This window comes from Accipiter gentilis, chromosome 16, assembly GCF_929443795.1.
Source record: "Accipiter gentilis chromosome 16, bAccGen1.1, whole genome shotgun sequence".
Taxonomy (NCBI): Eukaryota; Metazoa; Chordata; class Aves; order Accipitriformes; family Accipitridae; genus Astur; species Astur gentilis.
Window position 1 is genome coordinate 26,433,167 of NC_064895.1, and position 16,362 is coordinate 26,449,528.

Sequence of the window (16,362 nt, forward strand, 5' to 3'; positions counted from 1 at the left end):
CCAACAGAATACAGAGTCAAAACAACAAAACAACAAAAAAGAGTCCAAAATATGATCTTCAGGGTCAAACTAACTCATTTATCACGTATAACCACAAAATTATTTTGATCGGAAGCCGTCTCTGCAGGTCAGGTACCCCAACGCGCTCAAAGCAGGGCTTATTAAATCAGGTTGCTCACATGATCATCTGGACAACAAAAGGTACTTTTGTACGTATGCAAAATTAATATGTTTTCACCACAACAGAGCGTTCGATAGATAGGAATTAATGATCCAAACATCTAACTTAAATATATGTCTAGAGTACTGCAAAATAATTATGAGTCTAGCCTAAACTAATCACCTTAGCCATCTCTGTTGTCAGTAGGGAAAGACAGGCACCAGCAGAGGAGGGTTTATCTCAAGTGAAACATCTAAAATACCATCAGAATTGGAAATGTCTGGCAAACGAAGGTCACAACCCAGACTCCCGACAACCTTGTGTCTCAAAGGAAGAAAGACTTGGCAATACTAGTTTTGAGCCAGACTCTGATCCTCCTGAGAAGCACAGAGCTCTACATGCGTAGGGCATCCCTGAGCTTTCTGGAAATAGGTCTTTTAGTGGTGACATACGAAAGAAACACCCTACTGAGCAATGTGCAAATAAGGCTTTAGCTGTATTTTCACCAACAGAAATTTGTGCTTTGCATATGGTCTTTCCTTTCTTCAGAAAACAGACGGAGAATGACACGATGTTAAAAAAATGACTTTATGCCCTAACATAACATCTACATACACTAAATACTTGTCTTTACATGTACATACCTTAAATCTTACTTAAGGCAAATTTTAAGATCTTTAAAGGTGAAAGAAAAAAAAAAAGAGGTAGCTTGCATGAACCATGTTAGCTATTAACTGCTATACTCATTTATTAGTATGTTTATAACATAGTATTATTATATTTATTTATAATTTATTTAGACATATATTTATAATTTATTGATAAATGTATCTACAAATTTATTTGTTTATTTATAGTTGGTATATTTATAATGCAGTAGGATCTGGAAAACCAGATTCATAAAAGTACAGTTGCTGGTTGCTAGCTGCTAGTACAGACTTTAAAGTCTGTACCTCAAAGTCTGCAATTTAATCATAGTCAAGACAAAACTCTGTAGTTACCTTTCCCAAAATGTTTGAAATTAATTGGGAATTTTAAAATTATTTTTTCTAAATGTTGTAAAAAATGTCATCAGAAGAATTTATGGGGAAAACAAAATTAAGTAATTTAACTACTGATGAACATTTTCCTTACTGCTGGTGTGCAGTTAGCTCAAATATCACATCAGAATTATTTAGAAAAACTATTACAGTGCATTAGATACTTGATATTTTTACTAAATACAAGAAGAAAGAAAAATGGGATTTCACTTGCAGATTAGGCCGCTTCATCAAACGTTCAGCTGCTCCATTATGTTTCCTAAATGTAGGTGTCAAATGCTTTCTGAGATGTCCTCAGGTATGCTACTGTCCTCCTAATGGGTTAAAAAGCATATGTCACCTATTGCTGTGTGGAAGGTGTGGATGCCCTAGGGGATCTTAAATTGCACTAAGTACCAAAGTTTAGGCAGCTGAACCAAGTTGCCCACTTGGTTCTGTTAAACTGTAGTAGATCTCCACTGAGTACCACTCCATTGAGTAGACATCATAGACTGATTCAGTTTCTCCTGAGTGGGTTGGGACAGATGTACTATTAAATATGTCTGCCCAAAAGTTGGAGGCCCACAAGCTATGGTAGATCCAAAAGATATATCTGTCAGCTCTCCAGGTCCCAGAATTCCCAGCATAAACGAGAATGGAAGTAGAGTTTCCTCAGAGTTCTGCTCTGGATTTTATGAAAGCCTATAAAATCTGAGATGTTTCAAATCTGAGCTCAATGAAGTGTCATTTTTGACATGATGTTTTGTTAGAGAGTTTTTCAACAGTTCATTATTAATTATTAATTGAAAAATTACTTCGTTTGACCAGTTCTTCTATAATGTTTAAGTTCATATCCTCCCATGTTGATTCACTGTTTTTTTTACAAAGATATCTATAGGCATTCCTTTCTTCTTCCCCTCTCCCCTTTCTGTGCAGCACTTACAACACACTTAAAAACATACTGGTTTAGATCTAATACGATGTTGCTGGTTTCATATCCAGTGCAGTATGCTTACAGCTATCTTTTTTAGAGTATTATAACGTCTTACTGAGGTACCCATATCCTCTTCCATACAAACTTTCCAAGGTGGGTGATCTTAAGATCTTACTTTTTATTATCCCGTTGATTTTATTTTCAGAACAACTCTAGCAGAACATAAGATTCTGCTTTGAGACACCAGCAGTCTGCTGGCATAGCCTGTCTTCCAGTCTGTGTCTGGCCATGGCCAGAAGTTCCAAGAGGAGGTAGAAAAGCCAGATGATTATACAAATATCGTAATACATGTCTGCTGACTTTTGATAAGCCCAACATCTCTGAAGACAAACATAATGTCATGCATTTCTATACTAAGGAATAACATCTTAGACTTGATTCCATCTTTATATTTTTAAAACTGTTGTTTTGTTGATATTTTTGGTTTGCTCAAGAAGGATAATGAAATCTGAAGGTTATAGACAGGTACTTGTATGAAAATCAGATGGTCTTACAGTTCACTTTGAAATATGCAAACAACACCTTGCCCAATATCAAAGGCAGCACATTTTTCTAATACCTCTTTAGGGAAACTTTGCCCTACACTTCTATTAGGTACTATCATTCAGAGGCATAATTTCAGCTAACATTGTTATGCTGATTATAGTAAGGTTTATGTTTCGATCTCAGCTGACCCTAGGGAATTAATTTCTGATTCAATTAAATGGCCAGGTGACATTCAGTCTGAATTTTTTCCCAAAGTTAAACTCCGAGAAAGCATAGCTCATTTCAGATTGCTACCATCTACCTCCCGAACAACGTTGCAATACCTTGATGAGAACTTAATAAAGCTGGACATCTAGGTTTCTAACCTTGAGATTGTCATTGTCTTGAACTGTTTTTGGCAGCTTATGGGGTGACATCCCCAAAACCTCATTCTATCATCCTCTTATTTACTAAATGTGTGACAAGTGTCATTTCCAAAGGAGGATGAGTCCTGTATGTTTACCTTGATCGTGTCTGGGCTACTTATAATTAACTAGTTCTAAGATAAGCCAATCAGCCTGTTCTCAAAAGTTATAACAGAAAAGTACAGCAAATATTACCATATGATTCTAAGGCCTCCATTCAGTGTGTTTTTTCTTTCTTATAGCACAGGCATCACACCTCACCAATATTCAGAGTCTCCAAAAAAGAATCAAAACCATGAAATGAAAATTCTGTGCCAACACAATGTCACTGGAATAAAGTTACAGCTATGATAGACAACCTCCTAAAGTGAAGACTTACTTTTCAGAGGGGCTTAATCACAATTTCTTCTTCAGAAGTCTATGGAAGTTGAGTATCAGGTATTCAGCATCAGCAGAGCATGGAGGACGCTTAATTATCATTAATGAACCTAATCATGACAGCAACTTGGGAAAACCCTGTCTGTATTGCTGAGGAATATAAGATTCTTCAGGAACCCAAAATTTTGGTTAAAAATGTCTCTTAGACCTAATGCTTTGCCACTATGGATGTTGGTCTTTGCCTAACACATGACACAGCTTGGGACCTGCTCTCCTGCCTAAAGGTAAAGAACCAGCCAACCCTAAGGGCTTCTACTATTAGTCCTTCTCAGACTACCCTATTTGCATTATTTTGAATTGAAGTAGCAGGCGATGCATTGTGTAATATCTGAGCATCTCTCAAGAAATTAAAGATGCGTTTCTTGTCCTTTTTCATCCCCAAGGTTTTGAGCACGCATCCTTGGAGCACGTATAACACAACTTCCTGACCTGAGAGCGGGAGGAGGACCTCCACCTGTTCTAGGAATATGAAAGTATGCAAAAAATATAAAAGGAACTGCAGAAGAAGGGAGAAAGAGTCGTCTGAAGGATAATTAGGCCTAATGGATATGTGGGCACATTTTGTATCCTGCCTGTAATATATGGCAGCTGAAGAGTAGGCAGGACAGTGGGGGCATCTGAAATGACACTACGTGCCTATGTGTGGGCAACTGAATCAAACCCTGGATGTCTACAGTCAAATGCTTTACATCTGCATTTGTCATCTCCTTCTATAGCCAATATAGAGAAAAAAGGCACTTCCAGGTGACAAACTAACTAGAACTGTATGTTTGGCCAGATGAATCCAATCCAAAATGTTCCAGGAGCAAGAGCTAGAACAGAATAATGACACTTCCACCTTCAAGTGTTAGTTAAGCTCTTTTATTCCTCACCTTCTGTATTCAAGGGCTATGAATTCTTGGATGTTTATCAGTAGGCTTTGACTGAAACACCAAGAAGCAATCCCATCTTTTTTTTTTGGGTGGTTAGAGCACTCCTCCTGAAGAGGGGAAGTGCAGGTTCAAGCTTCACATCTGGATGTCCCGAATGTCCCTTTTCTCGCATGAATACATTTGTCAACACATGAAGAGAAACTCTCAGGCTCTGAATCCTACTTTCCCAGTGGGATTTAACCAGAATTCTAAAATATCTATCTTGGGCACAGAAATTCCTGCTGTCCCTTCTGCTTTTTCTCTTTCCTCCCGTATCTCGTCTTTCTTTTGTCTGCATTAGGTGTGCACATTAACTGCTAGTCATCCCAGTTTCAGTGCCTAATTCTCTCTATTCCAGGTATAGGTGTTGGTGTGTCAGAAAAATTAAATCTCTCTTCTAAATATTTAATGCCTCAGAAAATTCAGACTGTTTGTTTAGCTACCTAAGTAAGGAGTCATGTTGTCCTCAAGTTCAGATTCCAGCCATAGCCTTCATCACTTTTTTGATGGCCTGTGCTCACTTCTGCAGAACAAGTAGCACATTCTTAATCTATGTATGTAACTACCCACATTAACTTCAAAGATAAATTAAGCACATGTTAATCCATGATTATAAGCCACAAATTTTCAAAAATCAGTGCAGATGCCAAAATGTCATGACAGCGCTAAAAAATGAGATTTCTATTTATTTAAAACTGAAGTAATTTCTCTGGTTTTTCCTTGTCCTGCTTTTTTTGTGCCCTAGGGGTGTTTCAGGGTTTTTACTTTTTTTTTTTTTTTTTTTTTTTTTTATCCAGCAGCCTAAAAACTTAAAAAATAATGCTAAAGAAATAAATCAATGTTGACTTTTTTAGGTAAGGTATTGATTTTAGGAGGTGAAGCTTTGAGGAATTCGGGACTATCAGAAGATATAATGATGAATGAAGGTAGTACTGTGCAAGGCTGCTATTTAAATATTTCTGCTGATTTTGGTAGGTTTTGTGTGAAGTTATTACTACCCTCGTATTTAATTCCTTATTTAAAAATGGGCACAATAGCTCTTCCTTACTTCAAATGAGTTTTGTGAGATTAAGTTAATTAATGTCTGTGAGGTCATCTCTTTTAATGGAACATGGGAGGTTTTCAACAGAACTTGTGAATTACTTAGAGCATTAAGAGTAGAATGGAAGTGTAAAATAGTCATTATCATTCAAGCTCTATGTCAGAAGTTGTTTAATTATTGTTTGTGTTATACCAAGTCCTGGGTTACTTCACTCTCACCTTTCCCCTGCAATTCACTGGGGTTTATGAGCTTTCTCAAGATACTAGGTATTAATCAGCCTGAGGAAGGATCTCACAATCTGATCTTGTTCCTTTCTACTTGAATACCATATAGTTGTCTAAATTCACTTTATCCAAGGGCAAGGAGTTACCTTCCTTCTTGCTAACTCTAAATTCCTGCAAAAGAAGTTAAAAGAAGGAATAAATTCAGCTCGCTCATTCCTATTTTTATTGAACATTGCTAAGCTTTAAAAAAAAAATTTAAAGTACGTTGTTTTCAGCTGAGAAAGGTATTTAATCACAAGCTGAGATTTAAACATATACTCAACTACTATTTATATTTATGAAATTCAGGTGCATGTTTCGCTGCAAAGGCTTTTATTTAAGCATGAGCTTAAATACAAACTTATGTGCAAGACCTCAGCTCAGGGCAGAGACTAAACAAATGCCTGAATAAACACATGCCTGAATTTAGGCATATGCTTTAATTTTAAAATGGAAATATCATTAAGAATAAACACATTTTAAACACAACATACCTTGGTAAAAGAGGGCCTTGGAACCTACTTCTACCTGACAACTGAAAGAGCTTTTCCTTCTGTTTACAATGGCACAAATCTGACAGTTTCTGCAGGCAGCCTGTATTACAAATGTGTGAAATAAAGACATGTAATGAAAATTTTGACAGACCCTAGAAGATGATTCTCTAATCAATCAAGAGCAAAGCTGTTTTTTCACTGCCCATTGAGCAATTGTAGTTAAAATGTATAATTACTAATAGTGATGGTCATAGTGATGATGATGATGATAATAATAATAATAATAGAAATCCCACCAAATGGCAATGCAGCTTTCAGTTCATGCCATCCATTTTTATTTCATGTGCACTATGGAAAATTCACTGATTTCCAGTCCATTAAAACACATTTCAGAGCTGTGTTGTTTGAAGTTACCTTACTTCAGAAACAGCTCTTTTCAATTAACTCTGAAACCTCTTTCAACAGCCTTTCATAAATAGGCCAACATCAATGGCATGCTCTGAGTCAGTATGTATCTCTAATGGAAATGCACAATGGGCCACGCTCCATGCCTCCAGGGAGAACATCTTCCATTTCAGACAGATTCAATGAGAAGTTTTGCCAGCTATTCTGGGTCTCTCACTTTTTTGTCTCAGGTTTAGCTCATAGCTGATCAATGGCTGTGCTTTTTAATTACACTGTACGGTCTGTAATGATTTGTCACTCATTGAACCTGGGTGTTCTTTTTAGTCAGCACGGGGTAAAAGCAAGGAAGAAAAAAGAAAGTAACATTAACCCTCTAAAAGACAAGCAGTTGGGATTAGTTCATGTAACACGTTCTACTATTTTACTTGGCAGCTGTTTACATGGAAAAGGGAGAAAGCAAAAGTTAGAAGTCAAGACTACCGGAATTTTTCAGAAACCATGACTTGCAGTGAACATTTTCCAGTTAACCCAAAGGAACTGAGATCCTAATTTATGTTTTGAAATAATATTTTATATTACTATTCCAACAATAATAATAAAAATTAGTTATTTGCCATGCATGTGGCTCACACTGACTAGATTCTCTAGAAATTCAGAGTAAACTTCTCATCCTCTTGCCCAAACAGCAGACTTGTAACCACATTTGTACCAGGCGAGGTGTATTAACAAAGGCACAGTCACACCTATATATACCTAAATAGCTTTTCTGTTGATCTTGTCCTCCACACTTTTGAGCAGAGTGCGGGCAATGCTAGTACGTGGCTACCTGCATCTGTATTTTGCACATCTGGAAATGTGCTAAACTGCATTTGTATTGTACAGTGGAGCACAATGCAGAAATTCCCAAGTTAAAGGAGATTTGAGCTACTAAGTCCCCACAAGACATGCCACTTTTCTCCAGCTTGTCACACATCCCTAACCCTTCAGAAGAGGTATGCATTTAACCATTCTGAAAAGATACCCCTGGGGCTTCAGGTTCTTATGTCCGTCTCTAAATGTGATCTTTTTTCTCTTAAAAACAGCCTTTCAACAGCCTTTTTGGACTCTAATGTGGAAAATTATGTGCTTAATTCTTAGCTATATGAATACAGGTATGCTGGGAATTAGCGGTAGGTTTCTAACTAGCAGAGAAATGAAATTATAGAACAGCTTCGGCCCAATAAGAGTAAAAGAGGCAGAAAATCTTATATTTAAGTGCATGACCTGTTTATAAAAAGTGTTAGATGATGTGATACACTGCCAGAGCAGGAGATTAGAGCTGTTGATCTGGGAGCAGGATCCCTTTCAGATCTATGCTCCTATGAAATTCAGACTGTTTTAATAAATGTCTGAGTACAGATCTAGGAATCCCAGATTCAACTTTCATTTTGGAAATTTTTCCTCTTCAAAGACCCATTATCTGACAATATAGTGTGGATATCTTTGTGCTATATTCTTTGCAAATGTACTGTGTCTGACACATTCAAAATGAAGTAATATCAACTGAGTGATTTCACTGCTCTGTATCTCTAATTTTCATTTTAACACTTTTCTTGTCTTCTCATTTCTAAACTCTCACAGATAATGACTGTCAAACATTAAGCCCAGTGCAATCCCAGTTTCTGATTGCACATCTAACTTTACATTGTGATGGTAATGACGATCCTAACGGTGGATAGATTAGTGTTTCAGATTTCATCTTGCAGCTGGATAGACCAGGGGAAACTGGACAACTTAATATTTTATCAATTCAGAGAGCCTCTGGGTTAAGATCACAAAATACTACCTTTAGAAACATTTGCTTGTCCATAGGAGACATGGCAGGGAAGGAAAAATACTAATAAACTACTTCTAAAACTTCATTTCCAATTACATTACAGGGTATAGGTTTTTAATTGTGATATAAATTTTAAGAGCTGTAGGAGAAAATATATAAGGAAATGAAAGAAACATAAAATAAGATACAATTTAAACAAACATTTTAAACTTTTCAGAATTTTCTGAAGGAAAACATTTTGATTTTAAAAATAATTTTCTTTAGTAGTACTTTTAACTGAAAGAGAATTTTCTACCTCTGTAATTTAGTTTTCACAGGATTTCACAATGGTTGTTAGCTCATTTGGTCACTGTTTTCTCCTAGATTATACAAATGTGTTTACCTGAATGGAAGATGAGATTTTTCTGTGTTGGCTAGACTCCTGAATTATGATCCATTTCATTTTTTTTTTTTTCCTGGACCCAGAGGTTTTGCACCCCCTTCTGCATAGTAGCACAGGAAATAAACGGGATGGGAAATCCTTATTTCTTACAATTCTTTCCCCTCCTGTCTTCCAACTTCCTGATCCTTTTCCATACCCATCGTGCATAGAAAGAGAGCCCAAGAGTGCCTATAGATAATATCACACTTCTAGGAAATGTAAGAAATTAGTTTTGACCGAGTCAGGTTTTCCATCTCCTGGTGAAGTGCTCTCATTGGTTTGCAAATAGCTTGCCTACAACACCAGGGATGCAGAACTGCTATTACCTAGTTTGTAAATCTCAAATATCTTTAGATGAAAAGCCCAGTTAAAGGGCAACGGTTTACAGAGTAGTTTCCCTGTACAGGCTCTAGACAAGGTCTTTGAACATCCACAGAAAATGGCTGGTAAAAGTTGAGGGACCTATGTTTTAAGGCCGAGCTTGAGAATTGCTTACCTGGACTTGGCCACATAAATCTAACCTGTGTTGTACTTATATCCTTTGAGGGATCTGGATCTAAATAATTTCAATGAACTTTCAGATACAACATAAATAACACTCCAGCACTCACTATAACTCAGCTGTAGCCATTATGAATCAAATATATCCCTCCAGGCAATGCATTTACCCCAGAGATGTAGTTGGCCTACAGCTGCTGAAGCTGTGTTAGTCTGAATACATCAGGCTTACGAGGGGGAGCGTATACATAAGTAGTTTTGCATGCAAAAGGCTAAATAAGTAGAGAAAAAAAAACCCTTCTGCTCAAAATCCAGTAATCTGGACCTATCATGCCACATTTTTATAGAACCCACATACTCTTTGGTCTCATAAGCCTTCAGCTGATTTCTTTTTTTATTTTTCCTTTTTTTTTTAATTTTTTTTTTTATTTTTTTGTGTCCTGGTTCATGATCAAATTGTAAAGTGAAACAACAATACCTTTCATCTAGATCCCAAACCATCAAAGCGCATCAAAAATCATTCGGAACAAGGTACCTAACCAAGAACACATTTAAACTCATACTTAATCCTAGAGGCAAGCTTAAATTTTACTAATTTCTATGGAATTTAATCACAGACTTAAATGAAAATCAAGCACATGATTAAGTGCTTTCATGAGTAATTTTCACGAGACAGATCATTAAAATTAAGTATAGATTTTAGTGTCTAATGATGGGAAAAAAATCAGATGTCTAATTTTATCTAAGTAGTTCCAATGTTATACATGGGTTTTGGTGGTATTTCAGCCAAGCTGACTGTGAATGCTTTCTGAATCGGGGTCCAACTTCTTCTTCAGCTTAGGGACTAAAGAGGAGACAGAATATCTCATAGTGGAACTCTGAGAAATTCCTGATTCCCATCCCATTAGTACTCACACAAATGCAAATGTTGTTTGTGTTCCATGGGAAGTTCTTTTAACTTTTAACTACAGTTCTTGTAATTTTTAATGCACAAATACATACTTGTTCAGGCAGCTTCCTCATTTTAATTTTACCCTTTTCTCATCTATTAATACTCACAATCTAAAGCTGTCAGGATCTCCTCTTCTGCTGAAGCCACCTAAGACAACTTTGGAACCAGTTGCTGTGTAAGTGAATGTGGATATTCATCATGAAAACTCAATGTTAGAGCTAAGAGGCGCTTTATTCATTGCTCTGTAGATATTCAAATCCTCAGACACAATTATTAAACATTCTGAGCAGCCCTGAAAAAATCAGTAGGCCATTTAGAGTGTGTTCAATTAAATTCACTGTTACTACTACTATTACTACCGCTGCTGCTGCTACTACTACTACTACTAGTGCTGTTACTGCTACTGATTATAATGACTGTAATGAAAAGATAAGAAATGGAACTTTTAGATCTAACTTCTAATCCAAAACTGCATTGGGGTCAGGATTTAGCAAGCCAGAGAATGAGCGAAAGAAAGATATACAAAGAACAACCTAAAGAGACATCGCAAGACAGAGGGAAGGCACATGTATTCCTTAAATCAGTGGAATACCTAATACTGACTAATGAGCTTAGAGATCTAAAGATCAGTCCTGTAAAAAGTCAAGCAAAAACCTGCATCAGAATCTCTCATGTTTTTTAGGGTGTTGAGTTTGAATCAACCCTTTCTGGTTAGATCTGAGTGAAAAACATCATTATATTCCTAGTATGCCTTTCTAAATACAGTACAAAAAGAGCATTAGACATGAGAAATGTCCTTGAAGTAGAACTGTCAATTCCACTGTATAAGCTGTGCTTTTTATGAGACCATCCAGGGTTTGGCCAGCAATGAGACTTTTTTCATTGCAAAGGAGCTCACATTTAGTTAGCAACATGTCTGCATTTTCCCATATGGTTCCTTCCAAGGTGTTGTGTCATATACAATGATGTCACATTTTAGAGGAAGAAGGAAAAAAGGCTTCAAGCTGTTTTGTTCTCTTTTTAAAGCTTCACCGATTATGTGGTAGCTTTAAGCAGCCTGCTCATCTCTAGCGTGAAGTTGGTTATCTGCTCTCCTTAATTTGAGCTTGCATGTATTCACACAGCTTTAAAAGAAAAAGAGTAGCATTTCTTACCAGAGATCCAGTGTTTATCTATCCAAATTTTCAGTCCAATGTATTTCCACTGGCTTCTGAAGTGTGAGATTTTAAAGGGTGCAGTGTAATAGTTTACATCTTTACCCAAGCTGCTATATTTACATGCCTCGTAAACCTGTGGTGCTTAAGGCTTTCGGCAGCATTGCTTTGATTTCATTTGTGGTTTTATAATTATTGTTTTATTCTCAAGCATATTATTCTTGGAAGGCCAGCTTTGTAATGTAATGGGAATGTCCAGGAACATCCTTTGTTCTCTCAGTAAAACTACTTAAACATAAATGCATGAGCTGCACACGTGGCTTACACAGGCATTCCCTGAGTCTAGATTTTTTATATATATATATATATTTATATATATATAAATATATATATATATAAGACTTTCTTTCTCTTATTCTTGATCATTATACATCCACCTCTACAGTAACAAAATACCTCTTAAGTCTTCACTGTATTTTTCACCACAATTCCTTTGTAGTGACTGGCACCAATGCACGGTGGTGCTCGAGGTCCTCACCAGCTAAAGCGAGGCGGTATCTTACTTCCTATTGGTATCCTATTGGCAGTTAAGACCATGATTCTGTTACCTGTATGTCCAATACCACCTGCGACGTGTTACTGCATTCAGGACATCTAGAACAGGCTAGCAGATATGAATCAGGCTGACGAGAGGCACGCAGGCTTCCGTGGCCGAATAGGATACTCTAAAGCACCTAAAAGGATACTAGATCCTTACGCTTAGGCAAGTGAAGCCCATCCTGTGGGCATGTTTTAGTGGCCTAGACAGAGATGTCTAGTGTCTTTTGAGATGCTCATGGGTGTGACACCCGGCCACTGACTGCTAGCTCAGGACAGCCCAAACCTGTGCATATCTGCCAGCCCAGTGGAGATGTCTCAGATTCCCTAGGGCATCTAGGGCTATTCAGTTGACCAAATGTAGGTTTCTGCTTAAAGCTGAACTAAGATCTCTGTTAGACTCCATTAAGCGCATCGGATGGGGCTTGATTCACTTGCTTAAACATGGGCATTTATTGTCACTCGGGACGCCCAGGGTATTTTTCCTGTACAGAAGAGTTCTGAAGTTCCCCAGTAGCTCCTGTCTGTGCCAGATCCTGTGAGACTATTAAGTACCACAGAGTACCTAAAATGGTACTAGAAATGCCTGAACTCAGGCAATTCACTCAAGTCTTAATTTCTGTTGACTACAGCGGGAGTTCAGACAGCAGCCCAGATTTACAGCTAAATTACATCTACATTAAATTATCCGAGTCTGGAACTCAGCAAGTTTGTAGCAAGGCAAATTTTCCACAGTTTCCCAAGTACTGATCCCAGGTATCTGATCACAAAATTGTCTCTTCTCAGTTTCCATAGTGTGGTTGTATATTTTAAAGTAAAGCTTTTGAAGGAGTCTGATGATGATGAAGGCATCTCTTATTCAATGCTTGATAGCATCCTACAAAATTCTGTTTTGAGAGATGGGGAAGTATTCAACCCATTTTGAAATCAAAATTTAAGTTCTGTCATATTGAGCATAGACTGATTGATGTCATATGTCAAATATCCCAAGTTTCTTTCTTCTGGAAAAGTTATAGGCTACTTTTGCTCAGAGGCAATGCTAGAAATAAATGTCGTACTGTGAGCACCGGAAAAAAGGACTGTCTGGTGGTTACAGCAAAAGAACTAGTGGTCAAGCCAACCTTGTGATCTTCAGGTCCTCATCCTGTTGTGTACTCTCAGGAAAATTATTTTGAACCCCATGATCTCTTTTGCCATGATTCATTCTGCATAAAGCACATATTCATGCAATTTAGTAAAGCTATGAAGTAGAATGGATTGGATTCACATTTCCAAACGTAGAGGTCTATACTGCTGAACTACATAGGGTCTAACTCTCTTTAGTCCCCTAGTAAATAAAAAGAGAGAAAAAGATAGTGTCTGGGTTCAATATAGCTAATTGTTACATTCTAATCAAGTAAACTGTGTTCTAAATGTGGCATTTTTTCTCCCTGTATATAGAAAATTCTATATAGCTAGCTGATTTGGAGATATTTTCACTGCAGAGAACTACAATATGAACAGCTGAACACCATTCCCATCCTCCATGGATGAGTATCTGTTGCGGGTTTTTCTGCACCTGATTACCAATGCATAACTTTCATAATTAATTTATTACAATGACAAGGTCTTGTTAGCTTAAAGAACTCTGTTTGCTGTGTAGACAGATGTCATCCCCTAGGTCTGCAAACTCTTCTACAAGGATAAGTGCATGAATTCATCTGGAATATAAACAGCATAGACTATTTAAGTAATACTAAATCATTGGATATATAAATATATAAATAAGTTTATATAATTAATATATACTGATATAAGTTATATAAATATGTAACATATAAAATTTACATAATTTATAAAGATATAAATATAAATATATAAGTATAGTAATACAAACTCATTGGATAGATAGGATATATAGGGCCACGAAGGTGATCGGGGGCTGGAGCACCTCCTCAATGAGGACAGGCTGAGAGAGTTGGGGTTGTTCAGCCTGGAGAAGACAAAGCTATGTTGTTTTCTCTCATATACTATAGACCAACTATTACCCTAAAGTAACAATGTCAACAGGGACTGGCTGAAAAATGAACCTACAACACTTTAATTTTTCAGCCAATTCAGGACAAAAGTACATTGATCAAAATTTCAGGGGAAAAAAAAAGACAATATGTCTTTTCAGTTAAAAACTATGGGACTTACAAGAATATTAATATGTAAGTGGAAAATGGCAGCTTACTTCATGCCTGATGTTGCCCTTCCCTTCCCATCTTCTGCCTCCTGACATTTTAATTTTGAAGGAGTCAAAGTGCCACCTTCAGTGATCTTCATTCTCTAAACAGAAAATTGTCCGAAATGTTGATATTCTGAGAGGATACTGGAAAACAGGAATTGTTTCCTGTTTCCAGACCATTTCCAAACAGAGCAATCAAAAATTCCATATGATTCTGCAGGTCCTATGCTAAAACCTGGACCTCCATAGTCTTGCACATATACAGTCATGTGGCGCTCCTGATAGGTACTCCCATAAGGGAAAGATTATTTGCAGATGCCTCAGGAAAACTCCTTTACAAATTTAGGACCTCATATACTTGCAGCGTGACTTGTACAATGAATAGCCTTGAACTTAATTGTCTTAGATGATGCATTACACTGACCAGTAAATATTTAAAATAACTTCCTTAAAAAAAAGGAATGTGCTAAAAATTTCTTTGCTGATCTACACTGCATTAACAACCTATTTCACATACAACCTTACACACTGAGGTGACAGTCACTTCGAGTCATCTGAACATTGGACATGTGAACTATGCCAGTCCTCTGGGTTCCCTGCACAGTCAAGGGGAAAAAGGTAAAGACGAGACAGTGATTGTGACAGCAGAAAGGGATGGATCTTCCCATGGAGGGGAAGATCCCATTGATGTTGTCTGACTGTCCCTTTGGACAACAGAAAGAGCCTAAATGACTAGATTAGATTAGACATCTAAATTCTAGATGCATATATATTGCTGAGATTGTTTCTATGAACTATATTTCAGTACTTGTGCTTAATTCTGACAGTCATTAAGATGGTATTTAAAGAAAACATGACACTTTTCCTAAAGCTGTAGTGACTACTGCAAGTACAGGTCCTTCTTTGCCCAGCATAGGTTCTGCTGTTTCAGAGCAGGAGATAGAAGAGCAGGAGCTGCTGCACTGCATATCAGACACACAGCAGTATCAAGCATCTCTCTAGGAAGTATCAAAGAATGGCATATATATATATAAAAGAATCATCACAAAAGTATGTTCTCGGCTTACGTCTCCTGTCTTCTTAGGAGCCAACCTGCCAACATTTATGACCATGTTAAGCTCCACACATTCAGACTATCCCTTCACTCTCAGCTAGGTGGGCTGCATCCAGTCAGCACGTGTGTCTACAGGACTGGGTTAACGGCATCAGTTATATGACCACGGAGTAGCAATATCAAGCAGATAGTCTTTGGAAAAGGTGTACTCTGATGGAAGTGAGAGCACAGGGAAAGAAAGAAACCCTGGGATGAGATTCATCTGGCCAAAGGTAAACATTTCAGTGGGTCAGACAATTGTACCTTAAAACCTCCTGTTTCCCTCTGTTGTCTATTGAGGATCCCAAGGTAACTACATCAGGTGTGATCATGTGTATTGTAGATATCTTAAGTTCAATAAGATGAGCCTTACCCTCAAGGTCCTTTTCAGCTTTGTCAAAATTACTTCACAAGTAGCTTCATTTTCCAAAACTGCCTAGAGATTTTGGAAGTCTCCTCTGCTGCAAGCCCAACTCAGACCATGGACTACCAAATGAGATCACTTACTCTGTTGCTTTTCCAAGAAAAACCAAATGCACCTTAGTAATTTCTGGCTGATGTTTGTCTAATCTATTTTGAAAAATCTGAAATACTGAAGACTGCAAACTTCTCCAGGTTTTACTAGATTTTTCTTAACATCTAACCACAACTGAGTTCTAGTGTTTAATCTTGTGTTCACAATATGGAGCATAAAATATAAGGTTTTTTTTTTGACTCAAATGCAGTAATTTTCTAGTAGCCACTATCAAAGGAAAAAAGCAGCAGCATTTTGCAACAGACCTATATTAACCATACTTTTCTGAGGAAAAAACCCAAGGCTTCTATCCAGCATCTTATAAATTAACTAAATGATATGAAAACCCCTTGAAACTCAGGATCAAACTGGCTGTGGTGACTTACTATATGGAAGACCTAGTTTCTTTTGCTGATTTATGGACTCCTTTGCAAAACCTATAACATATGTTGACTCCTTAGATTTATCGACTGTCTTCTTTTTGTTTTCTCT